Genomic DNA, 23,303 nt, shown 5'->3' with positions numbered 1-23,303 from the left:
ATGTGTGCAAAATGGATATAATGAGTGTTAAGTGCCACACTCAATATGACAGTTATTTAAACATAACTCATAAACGACACATGAAAATGGCTATTAAACCTGGAGAAATGTATCTTTGTTAGTTTTACTAGAGTAATGATCTTTTGTAAGGTTTGCAAAGACACAAGTTTTTTTACTCAATATGACAGTATAACTGTCATACTAAATGTAAAAAAATTATAAACATAACTCCAAAACCGAACATGCATTATATCTAAAAATGCCTGTAATATTGTATTCATGTGAGTTTAACTAGAATCAGTTGTTTTTGTAAGGTTTGCAAATACAAAATATTGGTTTTACTCACACCTCCCTAGAGAGGCGTTCGGGTGGCATCCTGACCAGATGCCCGAACCACCTCATCTGGCTCCTCTCGAAATGGAGGAGCAATGGCTTTACTTTGAGCTCCTCCCGGATGACAGAGCTTCTCACCCTATCTCTAAGGGAGAGCCCCGCCACCCGGCGGAGGAAACTCATTTCGGCCGCTTGTACCCGTGATTTTGTCCTTTCGGCCATGACACAAAGCTCATGACCGTAGGTGAGGATGGGAACGTAGATCGACCGGTAAATCGAGAGCTTTGCCTTCCGGCTCAGCTCCTTCTTCACCACAACGGATCAATACAGCGTCCGCATTACTGAAGACGCCGCACCGTTCCACCTGTCGATCTCACGATCCACTCTTCCCTCACTCGTGAACAAGACTCTGAGGTCCTTGAACTCCTCCACTTGGGGCAAGATCTCCTCCCCTACCCGGAGATGGCACTCCACCCTTTTCCGGGCGAGAACCATGGACTCGGACTTGGAGGTGCTGATTCACATCCCAGTCACTTCACACTCGTCTGCGAACCGATCCAGTGAGGGCTGAAGATCTTGGCCAGATGAAGCCATCAGGACCACATCATCTGCAAATAGCAGAGACCTAATCCTGCAGACACCAAACCGGATCCCCTCAACGCCCTGACTACGCCTAGAAATTCTGTCCATAAAGGTTATGAACAGAATCGGTGACAAAGGGCAGCCTTGGTGGAGTCCAACCCTCACTGGAAACGGGTCCGCATTGCCGGACCAAGCTCTGACTCTTGCAAAGGGAGCGAACCGCCACAATGAGACAGTCCGTTACCCCATACTCTCTAAGCACTCCCCACAGGACTTCCAGGGGTAAATGGTCGAATGCCTTCTCCAAGTCCATAAAGCACATGTAGACTGGTTGGGCAAACTCCCATGCACCCTCAAGGACCCTGCCGAGAGTATAAAGCTGGTCCGCAGTTCCACGACCAGGACGTAAACCACACTGTTCCTCCTGAATCCGAGGTTCGACTATCCGGCGTAGCCTCTTCTCCAGTACACATGAATAGACCTTACCGGGAAGACTGAGGTTTGTGATCTCACGATAGTTGAAACACACCCTCTGGTTCCCCTTCTTAAAGAGAGGAACCACCACCCCGGTCTCCCAATCCAGAAGTACCGCCCCCGATGTCCACGCGATGTTGCAGAGTCTTGTCAACCAAGACAGCCCCACAGCATCCAGAGCCTTAAGGAACTCCGGACGGATCTCATCCACCCCCAGGGCGTTGCCATTGAGGAGCTTTTTAACTACCTTGGCATCCTCAGCCCCAGAAATAAGAGAGCCCACCACAGATTCCCCAGGCACTGCTTCCTCATAGGAAGACATGTTGGTGGGATTAAGGAGGTCTTCGAAGTATTCCCTCCACCGATCAATAACAGCTGCAGTAGAGGTCAGCAGCGCACCATCCTCACCATACACGGTGTTACAGTGCACTGCTCCCCCCCCTTGAGCCGGCGGATGGTGGTCCAGAATCGCTTCGAAGCCGTCTGGAAGTCGTTTTCCATGGCTTCTCCAAACTCCTCCCATGTCCGAGTTTTTGCCTCTGCGACCGCTGAAGCCGCACTTCGCTTGGCTGTCGGCTGCCTCTGGAGTCCCATGAGCCAAAAGGACCCGATAGGCTCTTTCTTCAGCTTGACGGCATCCCTCACTGCTGGTGTCCACCAGCGGGTTCTAGGATTACCGCCACGACAGGCACCAAACTCCTTGCGGCCACAGCTCCAATCAGCCGGCTCGACAAGAGAGGCACGGAACATGGTCCACTCAGACTCAATGTCCAGCGCCTCCCTCGTGACATGTTCAAAGTTCTTCCGGAGGCGTTCCCAGCAAACCCTCACAATGCGTTTGGGCCTGCCAGGTCTGTCAGGCATCCTCCCCCACCATCGCAGCCAACTCACCACCAGGTGGTGATCGGTAGAAAGCTCCGCCCCTCTCTTCACCCGAGTGTCCAAAACATGAGACCGCAAATCCAATGACACAACTACAAAATCGATCATGGAACTGCGGCCTAGGGTGTCCTGGTGCCAAGTGCACATATGGACACCCTTATGTTTGAACTTGGTGTTTGTTATTGACAATCTGTGACGAGCACAAAAGTCCAATAACAAAACACCACTCGGGTTCAGATCCGGGCGGCCATTCTTCCCAATCACGCCTCTCCAGGTTTCACTGTTGTTGCCAAGATGAGCGTTGAAGGCCCCCAGTAGAACGAGGGAATCACCCGGTGGAGCACTTTCCAGTACTCCCTCGAGTGAATCCAAAAAGGGTGGGTACTCTGAGCTGCCGTTTGGCGCGTAAGGCCAAACAACAGTCAGGATCCGTCCCCCCACCCGAAGGCGGAGGAAAGCTACCCACTGGTCCACTGGGTTGAACTCCAACGTGCAGGCTTTGAGCCGGGGGGCAACAAGAATTGCCACCCGAGCCCGTCGCCTCTCAACGCAAGCATTATAACTCCAAAACAACAAATGCTAATAATGCTTGGAAAAATGTATCTTTGTTAGTTTTACTAGAATAATAATCTTTTGAAAGGTTTGCAGACACAAGTTTTTTGTTTTTTTTACTCAATATGACAGTATAACTGTCATACTAAATATGAAAGTTGTATAAACATATCTCCAAAACCAAACATACAATCCATCTAAAGATGCCTGTAATATTGAATCTATGAAAAATAGTTTTTTTTACTCAATATGAGAGTATAACTGTCATACTAAATCCATCCATTTTCTTCCGCTTATCCGAGGTCGGGTTGCGGGGGCAACAGCCTAAGCAGAGAAGCCCAGACTTCCCTCTCCCCAGCCACTTTGTCCAGCTCTTCTCGGGGGATCTCGAGGCGTTCCCAGGCCAGTCTGAGACATAGTCTTCCCAATGTGTCCTGGGTCTTCCCCGTGGCCTCCTGCCGATCGGACTTGCCCTAACGAAAAAAGCAATAAAAATGTATTCAAACATGTGCCTTCCCCATGTATACTGTCTCTGTCTCTGTATCTGACAGTTATTTAAAAACCACACGTGCAAAATGGCTAATAAGAGATATGTATCTTTGTGAGTTTTACTGGAAAAAAATATTTTGTAAGGTTTGCAAAGACACGTCTTTTTATTTTTTTATTTTTTTTTTTACTTAAGATGACAGTATAACTGTCATACTAAATATGAAAAGTTATAAACCTAACTCCAAAACCAAACCTGCATTATGTCTAAAAATGCCTGTAATATCTTGTTGTATCTTTGTGAATTTTACTAGAATCAGGAGGTTTATAAGGTTTAAAAATACAAAAATTAGGTTTTACTCATAATGACAGTATAACTGCCACACGCAATATGACAGTTATTTAAAAACTCCTATTCCACACAAGCAAAATGGCTATTGATGCCTGAAATAATGCATCCTTAGGAGTTTTCCTCGAAACATATGCTTTTTTAAATCTTGCAAACACAAAAAGTAGTTTTTTACTCAATAAGACAGTAATGTTCTTAAAATCCTGAGATAATACGAAAAAAGCAACACAAAAAAATGCATTCCATTATAATTCCTAAACCAAACATGCAAAATGTGTAAAAATGCCTGTAATATTGAATCAATGTATGTTTTACTAGAATCAGTTGTGTTTGAAAGGTTTGCAATTAGAAAAATTAGGTTTTTTTCACCATGACAATGTACACTCAATATGACAGTAAATTAAACATAACTCCTAAACTACACTTAAAAATGAGCTAATATTGCCTGAAAAAAACAAACATGCAAAATGTGTAAAAATGCCTGTAATATTGAATCAATGTATGTTTTACTAGAATCAGTTGTGTTTGAAAGGTTTGCAATTAGAAAAATGACAGTAATCTAGGTGTGGCGAGATTATTCTCTGCATTTGACCCATCACCCTTGATCACCCCCTGGGAGGTGAGGGGAGCAGTGGGCAGCAGCGGTGGCCGCGCCCGGGAATCATTTTGGTGATTTGGACTTGGAGGTGCTGATTCTCATCCCAGTCGCTTCATACTCGGCCATCCAATGAGAGCTGGAGATCCTGGCCAGTTGAAGCCATCACGACCACATCAACTGCAAAAAGCAAAGACTGCAACCACCAAACCGGATCCCCTCAACGCCATGACTGCAATTCTGTCCATAAAAGTTAACAACAGAATCGGTGACAAAGGGCAGCCTTGGCGGACCAAGGCTGCCCTACACTGATCATACAGGGAGCGACCCGCCACAATCAGACAGTCCGATACCCCATACTCTTGTCTTTGAGCCGGGGGGACAACAAGAATTGCCACCCCAGCCTCTCATTGCTTGCAACTCCATAGTGGAAGACTGTCCAGCCCCTCTCGATGGAACAGGTTCCTGTGCGTCGAAGTGAGTCCAACTATATCTAGCCGGAACTTCTCCACCTCGCACACCAGCTCAGGCTCCTTCCCTCCCAGCGAGGTGACATTTCACGTCAGAAGAGCTAGCTTATGTAGCCGATGATCGGACCGCCAAGTGCCCTGCCTTCGGCTGCCGCTCAGCTCACACTGCACCCGACCTCTATAACCCAGCCCATGAGTGGTGAGCCCATTGGAGGAGGGAACCACGTTGCTTCATTGAGCTGAGCCAGCCAACAGGCGCTCGCCATCGTGCCCCACCTCTGGGCCTGGCTCCACAGGGGAGCCACGGTGACCCGCGTCCGGGCGAGGAAAAATCTAGGACCTCGATTTGTACTTTTCATAAAGGTCTTTGAGCTGCTCTTTGTCTGATCCCTCACCTAGGACCTATTTGTCTTGGGAGAGCCTACGAGGGGGCATAGAAGCCCAAAGACAGCATAGCTCCTAGGATCAGTGGGACACGCAAACTCCTCTACCACGATAAGGTGGCGGCTCAGAAAGTAGGTTATATAAACATAACTCCAAAACCAAACATGCATTATGTCTAAAAATGCCTAAAATATTGTATCTGTGTGACTTTTACTAGAATGGGTTGTTTTTGTAAGGTTTGTAAGTACAAACATTTGGTTTTACTCACTATGGTAAATGGGTTATACTTGTATAGCGCTTTTCTACCTTCAAGGTACACAAAGCGCTTTGACACTATTTTTCCATTCATCCATTCACACACACATTCACACACTGATGGCGGGAGCTGGCATGCAAGGCCCTAACCACATCATTGTGAGTTTTACTGGAAAAAAATATTTTGTAAGGTTTGCAAAGACACGTCTTTTTTTCTTTTATTTTTTACTTAATATGACAGTATAACTGTCATACTAAATATGAAAAGTTATAAACCTAACTCCAAAACCAAACCTGCATTATGTCTAAAAATGCCTGTAATATCTTGTTGTATCTTTGTGAATTTTACTAGAATCAGGAGGTTTATAAGGTTTAAAAATACAAAAATTAGGTTTTACTCATGACAGTATAACTGCCACACACAATATGACAGTTATTTAAAAACTCGTATTCCACACAAGCAAAATGGCTATTGATGCCTGAAATAATGCATCCTTAGGAGTTTTCCTCGAAACATATGCTTTTGTAAATCTTGCAAACACAAAAAGTAGTTTTTCACTCAATATGACAGTAATGTTCTTAAAATCCTGAGATAATATGAACAAAGCAAAAAAAAATGTATTCCATTGTAATTCCTAAACCAAACATGCAAAATGTGTAACAATGCCTGTAATATTGAATCAATGTATGTTTTACTAGAATCAGTTGTGTTTGAAAGGTTTGCAATTAGAAAAAAATTGGTTTTTTTCACCATGACAATGTACACTCAATATGACAGTAAATTAAACATAACTCCTAAACTACACTTAAAAATGAGGTAATATTGCCTGAAAAAATGCATTCTTGTGAGTTTTACTCGAAACATATGCTTTTTTTAAGGCTTGCAAACACAAAAAGTAGTTTTTACTCAATATGACAGTAATGTTCTTAAAATTCTGAGATAATGCGACAAAAGCAATATAAATGTATATATTAATAATTCCTAAACCAACAATGCGAAATGTCTAAAAATTTCTGTAATATTATATGTGAGTTAAATTAGAGTTTTACTAGAATCAGTTGTTTTAGTAAGGTTTGCAAAAACAAAAATTTGGTTTTACTCTTTATGAAAGTAAACTGTCACACTCAATATGACAATTTTTTAATCATAACTCCTAAACTACTCATGCAAAATGGCTAATAATGTTTGAAATAATGGATCCTTGGGAGTTTTCTTCGAAACATATCTTAAGGCTTGCAAACACAAAAAGTATTTTTTTACTCAATATGACAGTAATGTTCTTAAATTCCTGAGATAATGCGAAAAAAAGCAAAAAAAATGTATTCAATCATAATTTCTAAACCAAACATGCAAAATGTGTAAAAATGCTTGTATTTTTGAAACCATGTGAGTTTTACTAGAATCAGTTGTTTTAGTAAAGTTTGCAAAAACAAAAATTAGGTTTTACTCTTTATGAAAGTAAAAGTCACACTCAATAGACAATTTTTTAATCATAACTCCTAAACTACTCATGCAAAATGGCTAATAATTTTTGAAATAATGGATCCTTGGGAGTTTTCCTCGAAACATATGCTTTCTTAAGGCTTGCAAACACAAAAAGTATTTTTTTTACTCAATATGACAGTAATGTTCTTAAAATTCTGAGATAATGCGAAAAAAGCAATAAAAATGTATTCCAACATAATTCCTAAACCAACAATGCAAAATGTCTAAAAATGCCAGTAATATTATATCCTTGTGAGTTTCACTAGAATCAGTTGATTTAGTAAGGTTTGCAAAAGCAAAAATTAGGTTTTACTCTTTATGAAAGTAAACTGTCACACTCAATATAACAATTTTTTTAATCATAACTCCTAAACCACTCGTGCAAAATGGCTAATAATGTTTGAAATAATGGATCCTTGGGAGTTTTTCTCGAAACATATGCTTTCTTAAGGCTTGCAAATACAAAAAGTATTTTTTTACTCAATATGACAGTAATGTTCTTAAAATCCTGAGATAATGCGAAAAAAGCAATAAAAATGTATTCAATCATAATTTCTAAACTAAACATGCAAAATGTGTAAAAAATGCCTGTAATATTGAATCCATGTGAGTTTTACTAGATTAGGTTGTGTTTGAAATTTTTGAAAATACAAATATTAGGGTTTTTTCACCATGACAATGTACACTAAATATTACAGTAAATAAACATAACTCCTAAACTACACTTAAAAATGAGCTAATATTGCCTGAAATATTGCATCCTTGTGAGTTTTACTCGAAACATATGCTTTTTTAAGGCTTGCAAACACAAAAAGTAGTTTTTTACTCAATATGACAGTAATGTTCTTAAAATCCTGAGATAATGCGAAAAAAGCAATAAAAATGTATTCAATCATATTTCCTAAATCAAACATGCAAAATGTGTAAAAATGCCTGTAATATTGAATCCATGTGAGTTTTACTAGATTAGGTTGTGTTTGAAATTTTCGGAAATACAAATATTAGTTTTTTTCACCATGACAATGTACACTCAATATGACAGTAAATTAAACATAACTCCTAAACTACATTTAAAAATGAGCTAATATTGCCTGAAATAATGCATCCTTGTGAGTTTTACTCGAAACATATGCTTTTTTAAGGCTTGCAAACACAAAAAGTAGTTTTTTACTCAATATGACAGTAATGTTCTTAAAATCCTGAGATAATGCGAAAAAAGCAATAAAATTTATTCAATCATAATTTCTAAACTAAACGTGCAAAATGTGTAAAAATGCCTGTATTATTGAATCCATGTGAGTTTTACTAGAATGAGTTGTTTTTGTGAAGTTTGCAAAAACTAAAATTAGGTTTTACTCTTTGTGAAAGTAAACTGTCACACTCAATATGACAGTTTTTTAATCATAACTCCTAAATTACTCATGCAAAATGGCTAATAATGTTTGAAATAATGGATTCTTGGGAGTTTTCCTCGAAACATATGTTGTCTTAAGGCTAGCAAACACAAAAAGTATTTTTTTTACTCTTTATGACTGTAATATTCCTAAAATACTGAGATAATGCAAAAAAAGCAATGAAAATATATTCGATCATATTTCCTAAATCAAACATGCAAAATGTGTAAAAATGCCTGTAATATTGAATCCATGTGAGTTTTACTAGATTAGGTTGTGTTTGAAATTTTTGAAAATACAAATATTAGGTTTTTTTCACCATGACAATGTACACTAAATATGACAGTAAATAAACATAACTCCTAAACTACACTTAAAAATGAGCTAATGCCTGAAATAATGCATCCTTGTGAGTTTTACTCGAAACATATGCTTTTTTAAGGCTTGCAAACACAAAAAGTAGTTTTTTACTCAATATGACAGTAATGTTCTTAAAATCCTGAGATAATGCGAAAAAAGCAATAAAAATGTATTCAATCATAATTCCTAAACTAAACGTGCAAAATGTGTAAAAATGCCTGTATTATTGAATCCATGTGAGTTTTACTAGAATCAGTTGTTTTAGTGAAGTTTGCAAAAACAAAAATTAGGTTTTACTCTTTATGAAAGTAAACTGTCACACTCAATATGACATTTATTTAATCATAACTCCTAAACTACACATGCAAAATGTCTAATGATGCCATAAATAATGCATTCTACGGAGTTTTACTCGAAACATATGCTTTTTCAAATCTTGCAAACAAAAAGTAGCTTTTTACTCAATATGACAGTAATATTCCTAAAATACAGAAATAATGCAAAAAAAGCAATGAAAATATATTCAATCATATTTCCTAAATCAAACATGCAAAATGTGTAAAAATGCCTGTAATATTGAATCCATGTGAGTTTCACAAGATTAGGTTGTGTTTGAAATTTTTGCAAATACAAATTTTTTTTTTTTTTTCACCATGACAATGTACACTCAATATGACAGTAAATTAAACTTAACTCCTAAACTACACTTAAAAATGAGCTAATATTGCCTTAAATAATGCATTCTTGTGAGTTTTACTCGAAACATATGCTTTTTTAAGGCTTGCCAACACAAAAAGTAGTTTTTATTCAATATGACGGTAATGTTCTTAAAATTCTGAGATAATGCGAAAAAAGCAATAAAAATGTATTCCAACATAATTCCTAAACCAACAATGCAAAATGTCTAAAAATGCCTGTAATATTAAATCCATGTGAGTTTTACAAGAATCAGTTGTTTTAGTAAGGTTTGCAAAAACAAAAATTAGGTTTTACTCTTTACGAAAGTAAACTGTCACACTCCATATGACAGTTTTGTAATCATAACTCCTAAACTACTCATGCAAAATGGCTAATATTGTTTGAAATATTGGATCCTTGGGAGTTTTCCTCGAAACATATGCTTTCTTAAGGCTTGCAAACACAAAAAGTATTTTTTTTTACTCAATATGACAGTAATGTTCTTTAAATCCTGAGATAATGCAAAAAAAGCAACAAAAATGTATCCAATCATAATTTCTAACTTAAACATGCAAAATGTGTAAAAATGCCTGTATTATATAGAATCAATGTGAGTTTTACTAGAATCAGTTGTTTTAGTAAGGTTTGCAAAATCAAATATTAAGTTTTACTCTTTACGAAAGTAAACTGTCACACTCCATATGACAGTTTTGTAATCATAACTCCTAAACTACTCATGCAAAATGGCTAATATTGTTTGAAATAATGGATCCTTGGGAGTTTTCCTCGAAACATATGCTTTCTTAAGGCTTGCAAACAAAAAGTATTTTTTTTTACTCAATATGACAGTAATGTTCTTTAAATCCTGAGATAATGCGAAAAAAGCAATAAAAATGTATTCAATCTTAATTTCTAAACTAGACATGCAAAATTTGTAAAAATGCCTGTAATATTGAATCCATGTGATTTACTAGAATCGGTTGTGTTTGAAATTTTTGCAAATAAAAAAATTAGTTTTTTTTTTACCATGACAATATAACAGTAAATAAACATAACTCCTAAACTACACATAAAAATGAGCTAATATTGCCTGAACTAATGCATTATTGTGAGTTTTACTCGAAACATATGCTTTTTTAAGGCTTGCAAACACAAAAAGTAGTTTTTTACTCAATATGACAGTAATATTCTTAAAAATCCTGAGATAATGCGAAAAAAGCAATAAAAATGTATTCCAACATATTTCCTAAACCAACAATGCAAAATGTCTAAAAATGCCTGTAATATTAAATCCATGTGAGTTTTACTAGAATCAGTTGTTTTTATAAGGTTTGCAAATACAAAAACTAAGTTTTACTCACTATGACAGTATACTGTCACACTCAATATGACAGTTATTTAAAAATAACTCCTAACTACACATGCAAAATGGCTAATGTTGCCTCAAATAATGCATTCTACGGAGTTTTACTCTGAACATATGCTTTTTTAAATCTTGCAAACACAAAAAGTACTTTTTTACTCATTATGACAGTTATATCCCTAAAATCCTGAGATAATGCGAAAAATGCAATAAAAATGTATTCAATCATATTTCCTAAGTCAAACATGCAATATGTGTAAAAATGCCTGTAATATTGAATCCATGTGAATTTTACTAGAATCAGCTGTGTTTGAAATTTTTGCAAATAAAAAAATGTGTTTTTTTACACCATGACAATGTACACTCAATATGACCGTAAATTAAACATAACTATAAATTACACATAAAAATGAGCTAATATTGCCTGAAATAATGCTTCTTGTGAGTTTACTCGAAACATATGCTTTTTTAAGGCTTGCAAACACAAAAAGTAGTTTTTTACTCAATATGACAGTAATACTCCTAAAATCCTGAGATAATGCGAAAAAAGCAATACAAATGTATTCCATCATAATTTCTAAACGAAACAGGCAAAATGTCTAAAAATAACTAATAATGAATGCATGTGAGTTTTACTAGAATCAGTTGTTTTTGCAAGGTTTGCAAATACAAAAATTAGGTTTTACTCTATATGAGAGTACATTTAATATGACAGTTATTTAAACATAACTCCTAAACTACAAATGCTAAATGGCTAATGATGCCTGAAATAATGCATCCTTAGGAGTTTTACTCGAAAAATATGCTTTTTTTAATCCTTGCAAACACAAAAAGTAGTTTTTACTCAATGTGACAGTAATATTCTTAAAATCCTGAGATAATGCGAAAAAAGCAATAAAAAGGTGTTCCATCATAATTTCTAAACCAAACATGCAAAATGGGAAAAAATGCCTGTAATATTGAATCCATGTGAGTTTTACTAGAATCAGTTATTTTTGTAAGGTTTTCAAATACAAAAAATAGGTTTTACTTACTATGACAGTTATTTAAACTCCATGTATCTTTGTGAGTTTTACTAGAAAAAATATATTTTTAATGTTTACAAAAACAAAAGTTAGTTTTTTTTTACTCAATATGATAGTATAACTGTCATACTAAATCCATCTATTTTCTTCCGCTTATCCGAGGTCGTGTTGCGGGGGCTGCAGCCTAAGCAGAGAAGCCCAGATTCCCTATCCCCAGCTACTTCGTCCAGCTCTTCTCGGGGGATCCCGAGGCGTTCCCAGGCCAGCCAGCTGATATAATCTTCCCAATGTGTCCTGTGTCTTCCCCGTGGCCTCCTGCCGTTTGGACTTGCCTTAACGAAAAAAGCAGTACTAATGTATTCAAACACAACTCCTAAACAAAACATGTAAAATGTATAAAATGCCTTTAATATTGAATCTATGTGAGTTTTACAAGAATCAGTAGTTTTTGTAAGGTTTGCAAATACAAAAATTAGGTTTTACACTTAACTTTATAACTCGATATGTGTGGCAGTTAAACTACCACACTCAATCTGACAGTTATTTAAACATAACTCCTAAACCAAACATGCTAAATGGCTAATTATACCTGGAGAAATGTATCTTTGTGAGTTTTACTGGGAAAAAAAATGTAAGGTTTATAAAGACACAAGTTTTTTTTTTTACTCAATATAATGATATAACTGTCATACTAAATATGAAAGTTGTATAAACATAACTCCAAAACCAAACATGCAATATGTCTAAAAATGCCTGTACTTTTGAATCTATGTGATTTTTACCAGAATCAGGTATTTTGGTAAGGTTTACAATTACAAAATCTAGGTTTTACTCATAATGACAATATAACTGCCACATTTAACATGACAGGTATTTAAACATAATTCCTAAACCACAAATGCAAAATGGCTAATAATGCCTGGAGCAATGTATCTTTGTGAGTTGTCCTGGAAAAAAATAAATAAAATTGTAAGGTTTGTAAAGACACAAGTTAGTTTTTTACTTAATATGACAGTATAACTGGCATACTAAATATAAAACATAACTCCAAAACCAAACTTGCAATACGTCTAAAAATGCCTGTAATATTGTATCCATGTGAGTTTTACCAGAATCAGGTATTTTGGTAAGGTTTACATATACACAAATTTGGTTTTACTCATAATGACCGTATACTGACAAAATGGCTAATAATGCCTTGAGGAATGTATCTTTGTGAGTTTTACTGGAAAAAATATTTTTAAAGGTTTGTAAAGACACAAGTTTGGTTTTTTTACACAATTTAACAGTTTAGCTGTCATACTATATATGAAAGTTATATAATTATATATATATATATATATATATATATATATATATATATAATATACATAATTCCAAAACCAAATATGCAATCCGTCTAAAAATGCCTGTAATATTGAATATATGTGAGTTTTATCAGATTCAGGTATTTTGGTAAGGTTTACGAATACAAAAGTTAGGTTTTACTCATAGTGACAATATAACTGCCACACTCAATATGACAGTTAACTAAACATAACTCCTAAAACACAAATGCAAAATGACTAATAATGCCTAGAGAAATGTATATTTGTGAATTTTACTGGAAAACAATATTTTGTAAGATTTGTAAAAATACAAATTAGGTTTTTTTTTTACTCAATATGATGGTATAATTGTCATACTATTTATGAAAGTTACATAAACATAACTCCAAAACCAAACATGTTTTATGTCTGAAAATTCCTGTAATATTGTATCGGTGTGGGTTTTACCAGAATCAGGTATTTTGGTAAGGTTTACAAATACAAAAAATAGGTTTTTATTTATAATGACACACAATACAATATCTGCCACACTCAATATGACAGTTATTTAAACATAACTCCTAAACCAAACATGATAAATGGCTAATTATGCCTGGAGAAATGTATCTTTGTGAGTTTAGGGGGGGAAAAAATTTGTATGTCTAAAAATGCCTGCAATATTGTATCTATGCGATTTTTACCAGAATCAGGTATTTTTGGTAAGGTTTACAAATACAAAAATTAGGTTTTACTAATAATGACAGTATACTGTCACATTCAATCTGACAGTTATTTAAACATAACTCCTAAACCACAAATACAAAATGGCTAAAAATGCCTGGAGAAATGTATTTTTGTGAGTTTTCCTGGGAAAAAAAAAAAATTTTTTTTAAGGTTTGTAAAGACACAAGTGAGTTTTTTTACTTAATATGACAGTATAACTGTCAGACTAAATATGAAAGTTAAATAAACATAACTCCAAAACCAAACTTGCAATACATCTAAAAATGCCTGTAATATTGAATCTATGTGAGTTTTACCAGAATCAGGTATTTAGGTAAGGTTTACAAATACAAAAATTGGGTTTTACTCATAATGACAGTATAACTGCCATATTCAAAATAACAGTTATTTAAACACAACTCCTAAACCAAACATGCTAAATGGCTAATAATGCCTGGAGAATTGTATCTTTGTGAATTTTACTAGAAAAAACTATTTTGTAAGGTTTGTAAAGAAAAACGTTTTTTTTTTTTTTTTACTGAATATGATGGTATACTGTCAAACTAAATATAAAATTAATATAAACATAATTCCAAAAACAAACTCCTAAACCAAACTTGCAATCCGTCTTAAACTGCCTTTAATATTGAATCTATATGAGTTTTACCAGAATCAGGTATTTTGGTAAGGTTTACAAAAACATAAATTAGGTTTTACTCATAGTGACAGTATAACTGCCACACTCAATATGACAGTTAATTACTCCTAATAACTCCTAAAACACAAATGCAAAATGACTAATAATGCCTAGAGAAAGGTATATTTGTGAATTTTACTGGAAAACAATATTTTGTAAGGTTTGTAAAGATACACAATATTTGTTGTTTTTTACTCAATATGATGGTATAACTTTCATACTAAATATGAAAGTTATATAAACATAACTCTAAAACCAAACATGCTTTATGTCTAAAAAATCCTGTAATATTGCATCGATGTGGGTTTAACCAGAATCAGGTATATTGGTAAGTTTTACGAAAACAAAAAATAGGTTTTACTCATAATGACAGTATAACTGCCACACTCAATATGACAGTTGTTTAAACATAACTCCTAAACCAAACATGATAAATGGCTAATTATGCCTAGAGAAATGTATCTTTGTGAGTTTTACTGGAAAACATTTTTTTTGTAAGGTTTATAAAGACACAAGTTTTTTTTTTACTCAATATGATGGTATAACTGTAATACTAAATATAAAAGTTATATAAACATAACTCCAAAACCAAACATGCATTATGTCTAAAAATGCCTGCAATATTGCATCTATGTGATTTTTACCAGAATCAGGTATTTTTGGTAAGGTTTACAAATACAAACATTAGGTTTTACTCACTATGACAGTATACTGTCACATTCAATCTGACAGTTATTTAAACATATTGTAACTCCTAAACCACAAATACAAAATGGCTAATAATGCCTAGAGAAATGTATCTTTAAGAGTTTTCCTGGGAAAAAAAATAAATAAAAATTATAAGGTTTGTAAAGACACAAGTTAGTTTTTGTACTTAATATGACATTAGAACTGTCATACTAAATATGAAAGTTAAATAAACATAACTCCAAAACCAAACTTGCAATACATCTAAAAATGCCTGTAATATTGAATCTATGTGAGTTTTACCAGAATCAGGTATTTTGGTAAGGTTTACAAATACAAAAATTGGGTTTTACTCATAATGACATAACTGCCATATTCAAAATAACAGTCATTTAAACATAACTCCTAAACCAAACATGCTAAATAGCTAATAATGCCTGGAGAAATGTATCTTTGTGAGTTTTACTAGAAAAAAATATTTTGTAAGGTTTGTAAAGACAAAAGTTTTTTTTTTTTTACTCAATATGATGGTATAACTTTCAAACTAAATATAAAAGTAATATAAACATCATTCCAAAACCAAACTCCTAAACCAAACTTGCAATCCGTCTTAAACTGCCTGTAATGTTGAATCTATATGGGTTTTACCAGAATCAGGTATTTTGGTAAGGTTTACAAATACAAAACTTGGGTTTTACTCATAATGACAGTATAACTGCATTATTTGATATGACAGTTATTTAAACATAACTCCTAAACCAAACATGATAAATAGCTAATAATGCCTGGAAAAATGTATATAAACATAACTCCAAAACCAAACATGCATTATGTCTAAAAATGCCTGCAATATTGTATCTATGTGAGTTTTACCAGAATAAAGAATTTTGGTAAGGTTTATAAATACAAAAATTAGGTTTTACTCATAATGACAGTATAACTGCCACCCTCAATATGACGGTTATGTTAACATAACTCCTAAACCACACATGCAAAATGGCTAATAATGCCTGGAGAAATGTATCTCTGTGAGTTTTACAGGAAAACAAATATTTTGTAAGGTTTGATAAGACACAAAATATTTTTTTTTTTATTCAATATGTTTGTATAACTGTCATAATAAATGTAAAAGTTATAGAAACATAACTCCAATACCAAACATGCAATCCGTCTAAAAATGCCTGTAATATTGAATCTATGTGAGTTTTACCAGAATCAGGTATTTTGGTAAGGTTTACAAATACAAAAATTGGGTTTTACTCATAATGACAGTATAACTGCCATATTCAAAATAACAGTTATTTAAACATAACTCCTAAACCAAACATGTTAGATAGCTAATAATGCCTGGAGAAATGTATCTTTGTGAGTTTTACTAGAAAAAAATATTTTGTAAGGTTTGTAAAGACAGAAGTTTGTTTTTTTTAACTGTCAAACTAAATATAAAAGTAATATAAACATCATTCCAAAACCAAACTCTTAAACGAAACTTGCAATCCGTCTTAAACTGCCTGTAATATTGAATCTATATGAGTTTTACCAGAATCAGGTATTTTGGTAAGGTTTACAAATACAAAACTTGGGTTTTACTCATAATGACAGTATAACTGCATTATTTGTTATGACAGTTATTTAAACATAACTCCAAAACCAAACATGATAAATAGCTAATAATGCCTGGAAAAATGTATATAAACATAACTCCAAAACCAAACATGCATTATGTCTAAAAATGCCTGTAATATTGTATCTATGTGAGTTTTACCAGAATCAGGAATTTTTGTAAGGTTTATAAATACAAAAATTAGGTTTTACACATAATGACAGTATAACTGCCACCCTCAATATGACGGTTATGTTAACATAACAAACCACACATGCAAAATGGCTAATAATGCCTGGAGAAATGTATCTTTGTGAGTTTTACAGGAAAAAAAACATTTTGTAAGGTTTGATAAGACACAAAATAGTTTTTTTTTATTCAATATGTTTGTATAACTGTCATAATAAATGTAAAAGTTATATAAACATAACTCCAATACCAAACATGCAATCCGTCTAAAAATGCCTGTACTATTGCATCTATGTGAGTTTAACTAGAATCAGATATTTTGTTAAGGTTTACAAATAAAAAAATCTAGGTTTTACTCACTATGACAGTATACTGTCACATTCAATCTGACTGTTATTTAAACACAAATTCTAAACCACAGATGCAAAATGGCTAATAATAACTGGAGAAATGTATTTTTGTGAGTTTTACTGGAAAAAAAATATTTTGTAAGGTTTGTATACACACAAGTTAGTTTTTTTTACTCAATATGATGGGAACATGCTTTATGTCTAAAAAATCCTGTAATATTTTATCCATGTGAGTTTTATCAGAATCAGTTATTTTGGTAATTTTACAAATTTAAAAAATAGGTTTTACTCATAATGACAGTATATCTGCCACACTCAATATGACAGTTATTTAAACATAACTCTAAACCAAACATGGTTAATGGCTAATAATGCCTGGAGAAATGTATCTTTGTGAGTTTTACTGGAAAACATTTTTTTTAAGGTTTATAAAGACACAAGTTAGTTTTTTTTACTCAATATGACAGTATAACTGTAATACTAAATGTAAAAAATATATAACCATAACTCCAAAACCAAACATGCATTATGTTTAAAAATGCCTGTAATTTTGTATCCATGCGAGTTTTACTAAAATCAATTGTTGAGTTTTACGAGAATAAGTTGTTTTTGTAAGGTTTGCAAATACAAAATATTGGTTTTACTCACCATGATAGTATACTGTCACATTCAATTTGACAGTTATTTAATCATAACTACCAAACCAAACATGCAAAATGGCTATAATGCCTGGAGAAATGTATCTTTGTGAAATTACTGGAAAAAAATATTTTGTAAGGTTTGTAAAGAAACAATTTAGTTTTTTTTTTTACTTAATATGATGAGCTAGCGACTTTTCCAGGGTGTACCCCGCCTTCCGCCTGATTATAGCTGAGATAGGTTCCAGCACCCCCCGAAGGGAATAAGCGGTAGAAAATGGATGGATGGATGGATTTTTACATTTAGTATGACAGTTATACTAACTGTCATACTAAATGTAAAAGTAGTATAAACATAACTCCAAAACCAAACATGCATTATGTCTAAAAATGTCTGTAATATTGTATCCATTTGAGTTTTACTAGAATCAGTTGTTTTTGTAAGTTTTGCAAATACAAAAATTAGGTTTTACTCACTATGACAGTATACTGTCACATTCAATCTGCCTGTTATTTAAACATAAATTCTAAACCACAGATGCAAAATGGCTAATAATGCCTGGAGAAATGTATCTTTGTGAGTTTTACTGGGAAAAAAAAAATTGTAAGGTTTGTAAAGACACAAGTTAGTTTTTTTTAACTCAAAAAGACAGTATAACTGTCATACTAAATGGAAAAGTTAGATAAACATAACTCCAAAACCAAACATGCATTTTGTCTAAAAATGCCTGTAATATTGTATCCATGTGAGTTTTAGTAGAATCAGTTGTTTTTGTAAGGTTTTCAAATACAAAATATTGGTTTTACTCACTATGACAGTATACTGTTACATTCAATCTGACAGTTATTTAAACATAACTCCTAAACCACACATGCAAAATGACATAATGCCTGGAAAAATGTATTTTAGTGAATTTTACAGGAAAAACATTTTTTTGTAAGGTTTGTAAAAACACAAGTTAGTTTTTTTAACTCAATATGACAGTATAACTGTCATATTAAATATGAAAGTTATATAAACATAACTCCAAAATCAAACTTGCAATCCGTCTAAAAATGCCTGTAATATTAAATCTCTGTGAGTTTTACCTGAATCAGGTATTTTGGTAAGGTTTACAAATACAAAAATTAAGTTTTACTCATAATGACAGTATAACTGCCACGTTCAAAATGACAGTTATTTAAACATAACTCCTAAACCAAACATGCTAAATGGCTAATTATGACTGGCAAAATGCATTTTTGTGAGTTTTACTGGAAAAAACATTTTTTTTGTAAGGTTTGTAAAGACACAAGTTAGTTGTTTTTTACTCCATATGACAGTATAACTCTCATACTAAATGTAAAATTTATATAAACATAACTCCAAAACCAAACATGCTTTATGTCTAAAAAATGCCTGTAATATTGTATCCATGTGAGTTTTACTAGAATAAGTTGTTTTTGTAAGGTTTGCAAATACAAAATATTGGTTTTACTCGCTATGACAGTATACTGTCACATTCAATCTGACAGTTATTTAAACATAACTCCTAAACCACACATACAAAATGACTAATAATGCCTGGAGAAATGTATCTTTGTGAGTTTTACTGGAAAAAACATTTTTTTGTAAGGTTTGTAAAGACACAAGTTAGTTTTTTTTACTCAATATGACTGTATAACTGTCATACTAAATATGAAAGTTATATAAACATAATTCCGAAACCAAACATGCATTATGTCTTAAAATGCCTGTAATATTGTATCTATGTGAGTTTTACTACAATCAGGTATTTTGGTAAGGTTCACAAATACAAAAAATAAGTTGTACTCATAATGACAGTATAACTGCCACACGCAAAATGACAGTTATTTAAACATAACTCCTAAACCGCACATGCAAAAATGCTAACAATGCCTAAAACAATGCATCCTTGTCAGTTTTACTCGAACATATGCTTTTTTAAGGCTTGCAATTACAAAAAGTAGTTTTTTTCTCAATATGACGGTGATGTTTTTAAAATCCTGATAAAATGCAAAAAAAGCAATAAAATAGTTTTTCAACATAATTCCTAAACCAAACATGCATTATGTCTTAAATTGCCTATAATATTGTATCCAAGTGAGTTTTAGTAGAATCATTTGTTTTTGTAAGGTTTGCAAATACAACATTTTGGTTTTACTCACTATGACAGTATACTGTCACATTCAATCTGACTGTTATTTAAACATAAATTCTAAACCACAGATGCAAAATGGCTAATAATGCCTGGAGAAATGTATTTTTGTGGGTTTTACTGGAAAAAAAATATTTTGTAAGGTTTGTTTGGACACAAGTTAGGTTTTTTTACTCAATATGATGGTGTAACTGTCTTACTAAATTTGAAAGTTATGTAAACTAACTTCAAAACCAAACATGCAATTCATCTAAAAATGCCTGTAATATTGAATCTATGTGAGTTTTACCAGAAAGAGGTATTTTGGTAAGGTTTACAAATACAAAAATTAGGTTTTACTCATAATGACAGTATAACTGCAACGTTCAAAATGACAGTTATTTAAACATAACTCCTAAACCAAACATGCTAAATGGCTAATAATGACTGGAGAAATGCATCTTTGTGAGTTTTACTGAAAAACAACAACATTTTTGTAAGGTTTGTAAAGACACAAGTTAGTTGTTTTTTACTCCATATGACAGTATAACTGTCATACTAAATGTAAAATGTATATAAACATAACTCCAAAACCAAACATGCTTTATGTCTAAAAAATGCCTGTAATATTGTATCCATGTGAGTTTTACTAGAATAAGTTGTTTTTGTAAGGTTTGCAAATACAAAAAAAATGGTTTTACTCGCTATGACAGTATACTGTCACATTCAATCTGACAGTTATTTAAACATAACTCCTAAACCACACATACAAAATGACTAATAATGCCTGGAGAAATGTATCTTTGTGAGTTTTACTGGGAAATAAATTTTGTAAGGTTTATAAGTTAGTTTTTTTTACTCAATATGACAGTATAACTGTCATACTAAATAAAAAGTTATATAAACATAATTCCAAAACCAAACATGCATTATGTCTTAAAATGCCTGTAATATTGTATCTATGTGAGTTTTACTACAATCAGGTATTTTGGTAAGGTTCACAAATACAAAAAGTAAGTTGTACTCATAATGACAGTATAACTGCCACACGCAAAATGACAGCTATTTAAACATAACTCCTAAACCACACATGCAAAAATGCTAATAATGCCTAAAACAATGCATCCTTGTCAGTTTTACTCGAACATATGCTTTTTTAAGGCTTGCAATTACAAAAAGTAGTTTTTTTCTCAATATGACGGTGATGTTTTTAAAATCCTGATAAAATGCAAAAAAAGCAATAAAATAGTTTTTCAAAATAATTCCTAAACCAAACATGCATTATGTCTTAAATTGCCTATAATATTGTATCCAAGTGAGTTTTAGTAGAAACATTTGTTTTTGTAAGGTTTGCAAATACAACATTTTGGTTTTACTCACTATGACAGTATACTCTCACATTAAATCTGACTGTTATTTAAACATAAATTCTAAACCACAGATGCAAAATGGCTAATAATGCCTGGAGAAATGTATTTTTGTGAGTTTTACAGGAAAAAAAATATTTTGTAAGGTTTGTTTGGACACAAGTTAGTTTGTTTTACTCAATATGTCTATATAACTGTCTTACTAAATTTGAAAGTTATATAAACTAACTTCAAAACCAAACATGCAATTCATCTAAAAATGCCTGTAATATTGAATCTATGTGAGTTTTACCAGAAACAGGTATTTTGGTAAGGTTTACAAATACAAAAATTAGGTTTTACTCATTATGACAGTATAACTGCAACGTTCAAAATGACAGTTATTTAAACAAAACTCTTAAACCAAACATGCTAAATGGCTAATAATGACTGGAGAAATGCATCTTTGTGAGTTTTACTGAAAAAAAAAACATTTTTGTAAGGTTTGTAAAGACACAAGTTAGTTGTTTTTTACTCCATATGACAGTATAACTGTCATACTAAATGTAAAATGTATATAAACAAAACTCCAAAACCAAACATGGATTATGTCTAAAAATGCCTGTAGCATTGTATCCATGTGAGTTTTACTAGAATCAGTTGTTTTTTTAAGGTTTGCAAATACAAAATATTGGTTTTACTCACTATGACAGTATGCTCTCACATTCAATCTGACAGTTATTTAAACATAACTCCTAAACCACACATACAAAATGACTAATAATGCCTGGAGAAATGTATCTTTGTGAGTTTTACTGAAAAAAAAAATATATAATTTGTAAGGTTTGTAAAGACACAAGTTAGTTTTTTTTACTTAATATGACAGTATAACTGTCATACTAAATATGAAAGTCATATAAACATAACTCCAAAACCAAACATGCATTATGTCTAAAAATGCCTGTAATATTGTATCTATGTGAGTTTTACTACAATCAGGTATTTTGGTAAGGTTTACAAATACAAAAATAAGGTTTTACTCATAATGACAGTATAACTGCCACACTCAATATGACAGTTATTTAAATAGAACTCCTAAACCATACATGCAAAATGGCTAATAATTCTTGGAAAAAATTGTAAAGTTTGTAAAGACAAGTTATTTTTTTTTACTCAATATTACATTATAACTGTCATACTAAATGTAAAAGTTATATAAACATAACTCCAAAACCAAACATGCATTATATTTAAAAATAACTGTAACATTGTATCCATGTGAGTTTTACTAGAATCAGTTGTTTTTGTAAGGTTTGCAAATACAAAATATTGGTTTTACTCACTAGGACAGTATACTGCTGTCATATTGAGTAAAAAAAACTTGTGTTATAACAAACCTTACAAAATATATACAGAAAAATTCACAGAGATACATTTCTCCAGGCATTATTAGTCATTTTGAATGTGTGGTTTAGGAGTTATGTTTAAATAACTGTCAGATCGAATGTGACAGTATACTGTCATAGTGAGTAAAACCAATATTTTGTATTTGCAAAACTTACAAAAACAACTGATTCTAGTATAACTCACATGGATACAACATTTCAGGCATTTTTAGACATAATGCATGTTTGGTTTTGGAGTTATGTTTATATAACTTTTCCATTTAGTATGACAGTTATACTGTCTTTTTGAGTTAGAAAAAACTAACTTGTGTCTTTACAAACCTTACAAAATATTTTTTTTCCCAGTAAAACTCACAAATATACATTTCTCCAGGCATTATTAGCCATTCAGCATGTTTTGTTTAGGAGTTATGTTTAAAAAAAAGTTGCGGTTATCCGTCATTATGAGTAAAACCTCATTTTTGTATTTGTAATCCTTACCAAAATACCTGATTCTGGTAAAAATCACATATATTCAATATTACAGCCATTTTTTTACGAATTGCAAGTTT

Source organism: Nerophis lumbriciformis, linkage group LG18, assembly GCF_033978685.3.
Source record: "Nerophis lumbriciformis linkage group LG18, RoL_Nlum_v2.1, whole genome shotgun sequence".
In the NCBI taxonomy this organism is placed as follows: Eukaryota; Metazoa; Chordata; class Actinopteri; order Syngnathiformes; family Syngnathidae; genus Nerophis; species Nerophis lumbriciformis.
This window is presented reverse-complemented; position numbering follows the sequence as displayed.